The sequence below is a fragment of the Magnolia sinica genome, chromosome 1, assembly GCF_029962835.1.
Source record: "Magnolia sinica isolate HGM2019 chromosome 1, MsV1, whole genome shotgun sequence".
NCBI classification, from domain to species: Eukaryota; Viridiplantae; Streptophyta; class Magnoliopsida; order Magnoliales; family Magnoliaceae; genus Magnolia; species Magnolia sinica.
In genome coordinates, this window is record NC_080573.1 from 26734343 (window position 1) to 26745204 (window position 10862).

Sequence of the window (10862 nt, forward strand, 5' to 3'; positions counted from 1 at the left end):
GGATGAGACTTTTACCTATGAAATATTTCGTAGGTAAAAGTCTCTCTCTCTCTCTCTCTCTCTCTCTCTCTCTCTTTTTTCAATATTCCTGCACAAAATTCCTGATATACACCTGTTACAATATATTCTTCCTGATATACACCTGTTATATAATATATTTTATCATATTCACATTCACATCCTTCTAAACCCAAACTTCGTAAATCCATCCAAACATAAATTACATTCATCCAAACATAAACTACATCCATCCAAACACAAACAATTTTATCCTCATCACATTCATCCACGCATAAATACATATAAGTTTAACATCATAAATAAAATACAAAAAATTATTCATAGCCTATTTCCTGGTGGGGCTCACAAAATTCAGTGTGGTGAACACATCGCCGACTGTGCATACACCTAGGTCCTTACTCATGCCTTCATGGTAGATTCAAAATAGTTTCAATACAAGGTCACGAGTTCAAGTACCCATTGTGGCTGTAAGCGACTCTAGTGTGTGAGTGTGTGTTAAAAGAAAAAGAAAGAAAGAAAATGCTGATTTATCTTTTGGGTTGAACCTAATTGTCACGCCCCAGACTCGGTAACCGGACTCACAAGGAACCCGATGGCCGGTTCTGGCCGCAACAGCCTCCGTAGTACCCCATTCTCGGCTCCTGAGGTAGGTTCCGATCCTGGGATCCTACAAGGAGGATTTTCATAACAGTATAATCACTTCCAATGCGAGCATACCCAAGATCACAACAAGTACATCTGAGAATAACAAAGGCACACATCACAAAATCCACTAAAAATTTGAACTTTTACAATCATCCTAAAGGGTCAGGGTCACCATTGAACCTCGGGGGATCATGTTGCCGGAACTCTCGAGCTATCGCACTCGCTTGTGGTAAATCAGACTGCTCAGAAATCTCAGTGGTAGCTGGCTGACGGGTCTGCAATGCGGTGGCAACAAGCTGCATCAACTGCTGAAAATGCTCAGCTCCTATAGGTATTGTCGGAAAGGCAGGGGCGACACTCGCCTCAGGCAGAGGCACGGGTGCGGCCGGAGGAGCAGGAGCCTCAGCAACTGGAACTGCAGGCTGAGTAGGGGGAATAGGTGGGGGAACCGGAGCAACTGGAGGTATGGGCGCTACGGGCTCAACTGGAGGAACAGGCCGGATCGGGACCTCAGGAATCGGATCCTCAACAACGGGAGCAGGATGTGCTCGAGTAGAAGGGGTAACTCGGGCGCCTCATCCACGGGCACCACGATCACGGGTTCCACGACCATGGGAGCCACGTCCATGCGGCATTGTCTACAAAATAATGATGACATAAGGAATCAAGACAATTACAGGCTCAATACGGAGCGAAAGGAAGGATCTCGGGACACTACTTGTCCCATGTTCTTAGCAGACCTGTGATGTCATCCTTAGTCATTCCAGAATTACCTGCTATGCTCTGATACCAACTCCTGTCACGCCCCAGACTCGGTAACCGGACTCATAAGGAACCCGATGGCCGGTTCTGGCCGTAACAGCCTCCGTAGTACCCCATTCTCGGCTCTTAAGGTAGGTTCCGATCCTGGGATCCTACAAGGAGGATTTTCATAACGGTATAATCATTTTCAATACGAGCATACCCAAGATCACAGCGAGTATATCTGAGAATAACAAAGACACACATCGCAAAATCCACTAAAAATTTGAACTTTTACAATCATCCAAAAAGTCCAAAAGGACATACATGAGAATAAAAGGAAAAGAGAGAGAAATCAGCAACACTGGAGTCCTCACTGCTTAACTCTACTCCACGCTCTGCTGCTACGGCGCCTACCTAGAGTCTCCTGCATGCATCAATTGTGCATAAGCTTATAGAAGCTTAGAGGGTGGTGTAAGTGTGTGACAATGGTGCACAGAAGAATAGTAGGAGGTATAAGGAGAGAAGCATGATCAATGAACATATCACTAGTCTTACCAAGGCTTACCATGAATGCGATGCAATAAGTAATGGGTGCTATACTAAGGCAATGTATGAAGGGGGGCTTGTACAGCCAATGCTAATGCGATGTAAGTAATGTCAATGCTCATATCCAAACCATAAGTCAAGTACATTTTCAATCATAAGGAAATCACCGGGGTCCATTACACTGCTGAATGACTGCCGCTCTGCAGACTCCGCATAGTCAAACGAGCGTAAGAGACCTCACTATCGCTTGTGGACAACCAATCACCAACAAGGCCTGAAGGTAGCGGACCCATTTACGAGCTGATCAGACTCAGCCTAGCAATGCCTCCTCACACCAGGCAGGTAAGGCCACACCCCTATCCAACCGACTACATGACAGTGGGAGTCGCGGCCTAACGGTATAAGGCCCTCGTGCGCTCATGTATTCCACCCGGTCACGGCGTTGGAGCAGATCCTTGGTACCATGGAAGTTTTAGGAATTTCACCCATGGGCATCCTATGCACCCGGTATACTCAACTAATATTTTCGGTGTCCAGACATACGGCCATCCACGAATACCCCTGTGGAGGTAAGGCCCTGATGAAGTAAGGGCGGATATCCACAAGCTATGCAATGCCAGATGCATGAATCACACAATCACCTATGCATCAATTCCAAGGATCCATCACTTGGGGAGATAACAACATGTCCTACACAATGACACAGCCATGGCCAATCATACCTCAACCAAGCATGCATATGATGCGTATGAGAGTGGCCCATGAAGATAAATAGGGGTGCCGATGAGGTGAAGATGAACTCTCTACCTAACTATGAAGGGTCTAGGTACTTAACCAATTCCTCATAAGAAATACAACCTCTAGTGGGGGCCCATATACCTGGGGTAGCCCACGAGACTAAGGACTTAGACTAAGGACCACGAGACTAATGGTATAGGCCTAAATAGATGAAACGGGCCTAGCAAGGGTCTATGGTGGGCCTTTAACCACCTATAGAAGCCCATGGGCCTACCTTAGGGCCACTAATGTGGACATCCAACCACAATTAGTCCCCAAGAGTTAGCCCATCTCTAATTGATCATGGATCAAGGCCCAAGGCCCACGCAACATCAGAAATAAGAAACGGGCAGCCATAATCATATCACAAATACTCATGTTGGGCTTCAGAAAGGCGGCCCAAGGCCTCTCTACAACATGGGTCCAAGGAAAACACACATAGCCCAACCCATATATACCGCTATGGGCCTATAGGTTAGGGCCCAACATAAAGGCCACTAATCCCATATATTGTGGTGGCCTAGTGGGCAGCCCATTGCTCAAACCACATGAGCAAATGTCATGCTCTTAGTCAAGTAAGTTGGGCCAACAACCCGGCCCAAGTATTAAAGTTGATTTGGTGGGCAACCAAGGGCCCATCTACTTGTGTAATTCGGCCCACTAACCCAACACAATAGTATGGTAAAAATGGCCCAAGAGTTCAATGGCCTTATCTGGAAAGTTCTAGCCCAATTGGGCCTAAAGAGTTCAACAACCAGCTACATTCATGGACCCGATTAAATTCAACTGTGGTGGGCCTCAAAAGTGCATTTATCAAGCCCAATATTTAAGGAACCAAAGGTATAAATTATTCTCTCTAAGATCTTCACAATGTGGTGGGCCCCACTGCTCAAAATTTCAGCCCAAAGGCCAATCATAATTATAACAAGTTGCTAGATTTTTATAACCCAACAGGTTTATGGGCTTATTGGAGTCCAATAATTGTTTCATTTGATTAGGACATCAGCCCAAGTGGTCCAGCTATCAAGTCAGAAGGCCCCACCACATAGGGTTACATCATACTACAGAAGGGAGTGGGTGGGCCACACTGCTAGACCAAAGTCCAGCAGGTAGCCCATATGGGGCGTCCCATATGGGCCTGGGTATTTGGCCCAAACTGACCCAAATTTGCAGGCCGCACCACAGTTAGCTCGATTGTCCGTTGGGCCTAAAATTTTTCAGAGTGATACTTCTATAGGTGGGTCACACCTCCACAAAATTTTAAAATTTTTGAACACTTAAAAATATTTTAATTTATTTAAATGAAACAGACTGTATAGAAAATCGGACTGATCTGGACACCATATTGTAATGGGCCGGTCCAGCCACCACCATGGTATGTACAAGTTTCCATTAGCCCCAAAATTTTGTAGGTGGGTCCTAACATGAGTGAACCATCTCTCTGTAAAATTTTATAATTTTTTGATACTCATAAATATTTTAATTAAATTAGGAATTTCAATCTATCTAGGAAGAGATGTTGTTGTCCATGCATTGTTTACCCAATAAGGTGGGCCCAACCTTCATCCAAGAGGGGAAAAATGGAGGTTTAGTATTTTCTTCATAAAATAAAGTAAGGTAGGGTCCATAAAGTGACCTATCCCTTAGAGAAACCAAGCTGAAGTGTATGTTTTCCCTCCATACATGTGGGCTGGACAGCCCAACAAAGTGGACCGCCCACTCCTATGGGTCTCCTTTTTGGGTACCATTTCATGGGCCATCTGAGTTATGAACCATCACACCTCACGGTGGGGTCCACACCTTCTCATTACATCCCATAATTATAAAGAAAATAATGGCAATCATGATCCAAAAATCCATGCTAAAGATTGAACATGACAGTCCATGCAACAGTCCAGGTTTTTGGACAACAATACATGGCTGGACACATCAACCTATATCTCAATAATCTCAGCCATAAAAAGGGTGTGTGGCCTTCCTCAGTGAGCCCCACATAAGTCCAGATCACATACTAGGACTAGGACACTTGCATGCATTGATTAAGGTGTCCAATGATCATGGAGTTAGGTGGTAAGAGCATTCCACCTTGCTGGATTTTTATTTTTATTTATTTTGGGACATCCAAAGCCTACTATAAATGGGCCACACATACATTATCATCTATACATCAGAGAAAAGAGAAGAAGAAAAGAGAGTAATCCGGCCATGGGGGTAGGGCCCCGCCACTAATGGGCCCTCCCAAGAGTGAATCATACTCATACAACTACATTGATTGTACATGCAACATAAAATCACTACATGCATGATCTATAATTGCTATGGATGGTTGGGATGCCATCCCAACATGATCCTTAGGGTCTAAATGACCTTAAGATGGAGTGGATCATTAAATACATCATGATGAGGTCCATGGAGAATGGCCCCATCATGGATCATGACATGCATGTAAGATGGGCCAAAGGGCCACATCCATGGGATCAAATGGGATCCCCACCATGGATTGGTAGGTCCCATATGATCCATCTAGAAAGAAAAATAAGATCAAAGGGTAGAAAAGAAGATCAGCAATTATAATCACCCACCTTAATGGATCCCACTCCAAAGTTACATCAATCTTCTCTTTATGCTCCAAGGGACATGTTTCAATGGGTGAGATGGATTATTAAAGGTTAGATGGGAGGGGATTTGAGGGAGAAGGGGCTGGAGAAGAGGGAAAATGGGGCTGAATTTTTTTCTAAGAGAGAAAGAAAGAGAGAAGAGAGTAGAGAGAAATGAGAGGGAGAGTATGGAAATTGCTAGAAAAGAGAGAGGAAAAGTAATCATCACTCTCTCTCCTAGATAAGAGAAAAATCATCATAGCCTATGGTGATATAAACTATGTTGCTAGGCTAGAGTAGGGATGGGTAGTGTGTGGGTGGTGGGTGGTGTAGGATTTGGGGGTTTAGGTAGTGTATGGGTAGTATGTGTTGGAATTTGCACAAAAGAGGGTGGCCACCTTAAAAAATGTGCCCTCCACACTAGGTGGGCCACATGATCATGCTCAAAGGCTATAAATGAGATGCACATAACTTATGATCCACACATCGGATGGACACACAAGACACATCGTTGGAACCGCGGCGACGATGCGGTCACAATGACATAGGTCTCAACTCGATCCGAGTCGGGTCTTTACGACTGGGCTCACGGATGACCGCAAATACTATCCAAGGGTTATGGGTCGCCGGGATTCCACCGGTAGGATCGTGGGATCAAGATGGACGGAATGCATACTCACACACACATATGCACACCTGCGAACTCTGGTCGGATCTCACACTAATGGTACTTGGTGATTTCTCATCAGGTACAAATTATTATTAGTTATTTTTAGAAAGGTGAGATTAGGCCACTTATAATTATATTAACATGATAAAACGTTGTACGTATATTTGAGCAGACACCACAAAATAAACAATCTTATTGAAAAAAACAAATGAAAAGAGAGAGAACATATGAGAGGTGATCCTTATCTCCTTTGATAGATTCAAGCTGCATGTTCCCTACCTAACTTCCTATAAGGAGAAGTTATATGGGTCTTGGAATAATGTTGGTGACAAATCCACCTTGTCTATTAATATTATCATATTGTGTTAGGACATGACTCTAAAAATGAGATAAATCCAAATCTCAAATAATCTATGCTATAAGAGATAGTGGAGATGGAAATAGATGCATTATGATGCTTGAGTTCGAGTATGTTTGCCAACAAAGTAAGATTTTCTTGTTTGTTACCATGTGATTGGGCTACATTATTACATCAATTGGGTTCGGGTTCGGGATTGGGTTTAGGTTTGGGTTTTTAAGTTTAGGTTTAGGTTTAGGTTAGGGAGTTGAGATTAGGATTATGTGTAGGTTTAGGTTTAGGAATTTGAGAATAATTTTAAGTTTTAGATTTAGGTTTAGGTTTTAGGTTATAGGTTTAGGTTATAAGTTTAGGTTTAGGTTTTAGGTTTTAGGTTTAGGTTAAGGTTAGGTTATAAGTTTAGGTTATAGGTTATTTGTTATAGGTTATAGGTTAAGGTTTAGGTTATAGGTTTTGGTTTAGGTTAAGGTTATAGGTTTAGGTTTAGGTTATAGGCTATTGGTTATAGGTTATAACTTTAGGGAATTGAGAATAGGCTAAGGTTTAGGTTTAGGAAATCGGGTTCGGGTTTAGGTTTGGGTTTTCAAGTTTAGGTGTAGGTTTAGGTTAGGGTGTTAAGATTAGGATTAAGTGTAGGTTTAGGTTTAGGGATTTGAGAATACATTTAGGTTTTAGGTTTTAGGTTTAGGTTTAGGTTTAGGTTTGGGTTATAGGTTTAGGTTTAGGTTTAGGGAATTGGGTTTAGGTTATAGGTTATAGGTTTATGTTATAGGTTATACGTTATAGGTTAAGGTTTAGGTTTCACTACAAGAAATACCACCTTTAGCGACGAAAATTTTTGTCGCTAAAAGATAAATTTTCGTAGCTAAAAGGTTTTAGCCACGAAAATTTTCGTCGCTATATTCATCGCTAAAAAATCGACGCAAGAGGTTTTTATCGACAAAAAATTTGAATCGTCGACAAAGGCAAGTTTTTAGCGACGATTTTTTTCGTCGCTAAAAATATTATTAGCGACGAAATTTTTCGTTGCTAAACACTTCTACCGATGAAATTTTATTCATAGGTGAAAATACTTACATAACTTTTAGCGATGATAGTTTTCGTCACTAATATTTATTACAAAACTTTTAGCGACGAACATTTTCGTCGCTAAAAAATACATAAAAAATTATTAGCGATAATAGTTTTCGGCACTAAAATTTATTACGAAACTTTTAACGATGAACATTTTCGTCACTAAAAAATAACATAAAACCTCTTAGCAACAATAGTTTTCGTCACTAAAACTAATTTAAAAACCTTTTAGCGATGATAGTTTTCGTCGCTAATATTTATTGCAAAACTTTTAGCGACGATAATTTTCGTTGCTAAAAATAATCACAAAACTTGTAGCGATGAAGATATTTGTCGCTAAAAAATTCATCAAACTTTTAGTGACGAATATTTTCGTCACTAAAAAATACGTAAAACCTTTTAGCGACGATAGTTTTCGTTGTTAAAAATATTTACAGAACTTTTACCTATGAAAAGTTTCGTAGGTAAAAGTCTCTTTTTTTTTAAAAAAAAAAAACATATTCCAGCACAAAATTTTGTAAAAATTCCTGATATATACCTGTTACAATATATTTCATCATATTCATCCTGATATACACCTGTTATATAATATATTTCATCATATTCACACTCACATCCTTCTAAACCCAAACTAGTAAATCCATCCAAACATAAACTACATTCATCCAAACACAAACAATCTTATCATCATCACATTCATTCACACATAAATACATATAAGCTTAACATAATAAACAAAAATACAAAAAATCACAAAGATGAAGGCGAAGGTGGTGGGGCATGGGTGGGTAAGCGTGTAGCGAGAGCATGAAACATCTTCGTGATCTGTCGCTCATGTTCCACCCGTATCTCCTCCATCCTCCTCTCCTTCTCCTCCCTCTGCCTCGCCAGCTCATCCGTCATCTTCCTTTCCTGCTCCTCCCTCTACCTGTCCAGTTCCTCGATCATCTTCCTCTCCTGCTCCTCCTTCTACCTTTCCATCTCATCTCTGATGTCATGGATGACGACTCATAGCTATTGAACTTCTCTCTACGATATCAACTCGGTGTACGGCGCTGTCGCCAATGACGATGGATCGGTTGGAGGCAGCTCTAGTGGGTGCCATTAGCTTGGCACCATGGCCAAGCCCACGTATATATCCAGAACGGGTGCCAAGCACCTGACTCAGGATCTTTGACTCACTTCGCTGAGTACCATCGGGAGTGGGCTGACTACGTAAGGTTTCCGTCTCATCCTATAATAAAAACATATGAATTTTCATAATAAATGACATTATTATAATTCAATGCAATTAAATTTTACAATGTAAGGATTTTTACCCAAATCTCGCTGGCTCTAGGATGTACCCAAGATCCCGTCATCTGCCGACACTGAGTTCCTCTGTACAAGTCTACTGGTTCGGGCTCTTGGCCAGTGACGGAATCTTGCTGCGCAATCGAAAGGACAATATAATTAATATAAATGCATGGAAAGAATATATAAAAGTAATAATTACCAGTAATTTCTTACCATGTCGTGATGAAGTCGTACAAATGGCTTTGAACCAGTTACGTGGTTCACTTCTAACTTTCTCCTGTTGTTAGAATTTATTTTGCTCATCTTCTAAACACATTATTCATAATACATTATTATTAATTACGAATTTAATTATTATGTTAAGATATCATAAATATGTAATATTACTTGAAAAGAATCAGACGAAAACCTATCGCAGAGTATCTGCTAGTCTTCATGGGTCACGTGTGGCAGTGCAGACTGTGCGGCCTCCTTGTGGCTCGCGCACCGCTTGTACCACTGGTGTAACTTATTATGGTAATCCTTGAACTGCTTCTTGATCATATCGTCGACGGCATGGTAGATGTGCGGAACACTCAAATCCAAGTCAAATTTATCCTGCAGTTTCATAAATAATAGATTAAGGTAATAAACTTATTAAGAAAATAACTTAACCGTAAATGAACTTTTATAAAATAAATTTTAATTTACTAATTTTACCTGAAGCCACTGATGGATGAGCTGTCGCACATCATCTGTCACGTCTGCTCAACGGGAGGTGGTGGGAGATCAGAGATTGGTATAAGACACCGACCTCCGACGTAAACAACATGACATTGTTTCCAACAGGTCTAATGTAGTCCTGTGGGAACTCTACTATCACCCTACCCTCACACATAAGTCATTCTAAAAGCAACTAACGTGTGGGTCCACGTCCTCGTCGGCTGGTCAACGACGCTGTTGCAAAAGAAATATGTAAGTTTAAATATTAACAAAAGTTATTAAAAGAAATATATATTTAGACTTACATACAGTGCTCGGTGTATGCGCAACTAAGGGATCAGACTCTGTGATGCAACATGTAACGCCGATGCTGTCTCCGTCGCATCACGGGTAGAAGGGGTAGATCTAGTGCGCGAACGGCGTGCTCTCCCACCTGATCCATCACTGAATATGTGTGAGCTATGAACTTATAAATTTAAGCAATGTCAATACAAGTGGAATATACTAAAACATTATACTAGTAGTGTTAATGGTACATTGCATTTGTGCTTATGTTTAAATAGATGATTAAAATATGATTAGACCATTACACTATAATGCAAACAGAATATAATAAAACTATAAATTTTAATTTATAACCATTGGAAATTCCATTACACATTGTCATTATTTGTCAAATATATGTAAATGTAGTAAAATTATAATATATCATCTCTCTCTCTCTCTCTCTCTCTCTCTCTCTCTCTCTCTCTCCCTCTCCCTCTCCCTCTCAATCTCTCTCTCTCTCTCAATCTCTCTCTTGACTTTTAGGATAGTTCACCGCCCATCTTTGATGTGACAATGACTCATCCACCTCACAGACGTATAACTTGAATGGCGTAGATTCATCCAAATACAAAAAGGACTTACAATGTCCTGACTAGTTAGATTTTTTATGGAGTCTATAGTTCAACTATCTAAACAGTTGATCGAGGGCCTTGTAATGGGACGTGGATTACCTGCCAAAGCCCTTCGCATGAACTTATTGTAAGGTCCAAACTCAGCCCGAACTTGCCCGGTTACTGATTGGGCCAAGTTCGAGCTGGACATATTGGCCCAGTGACCGGGCCGGGCTAGTTCGGGCTGGGTTTGGCTGGTGACCGGGTCGGACCAGGTTGAGCCCAGATCGACTTGTGTCCACCCATAGCTCTGATAGTCCGGATCATCTCAGCCTCGATCGGGCCTTCTCTTGTCCATCTTGGACACTAAAGTGTTTGGGATCCACTGTACATCATTCTGAAAAACAGTTCAATGACCAGAAATGATTGAAACATTCAGCGCGATTAGGATCAGACGTGGATTGCGTCCTACCCCCACCCGGACAGTAATCCGTCTGGGTAGGGCTCTTTGGGGCCCACCATGATGTAAGTATTTTATCCACGCCATTAATCAT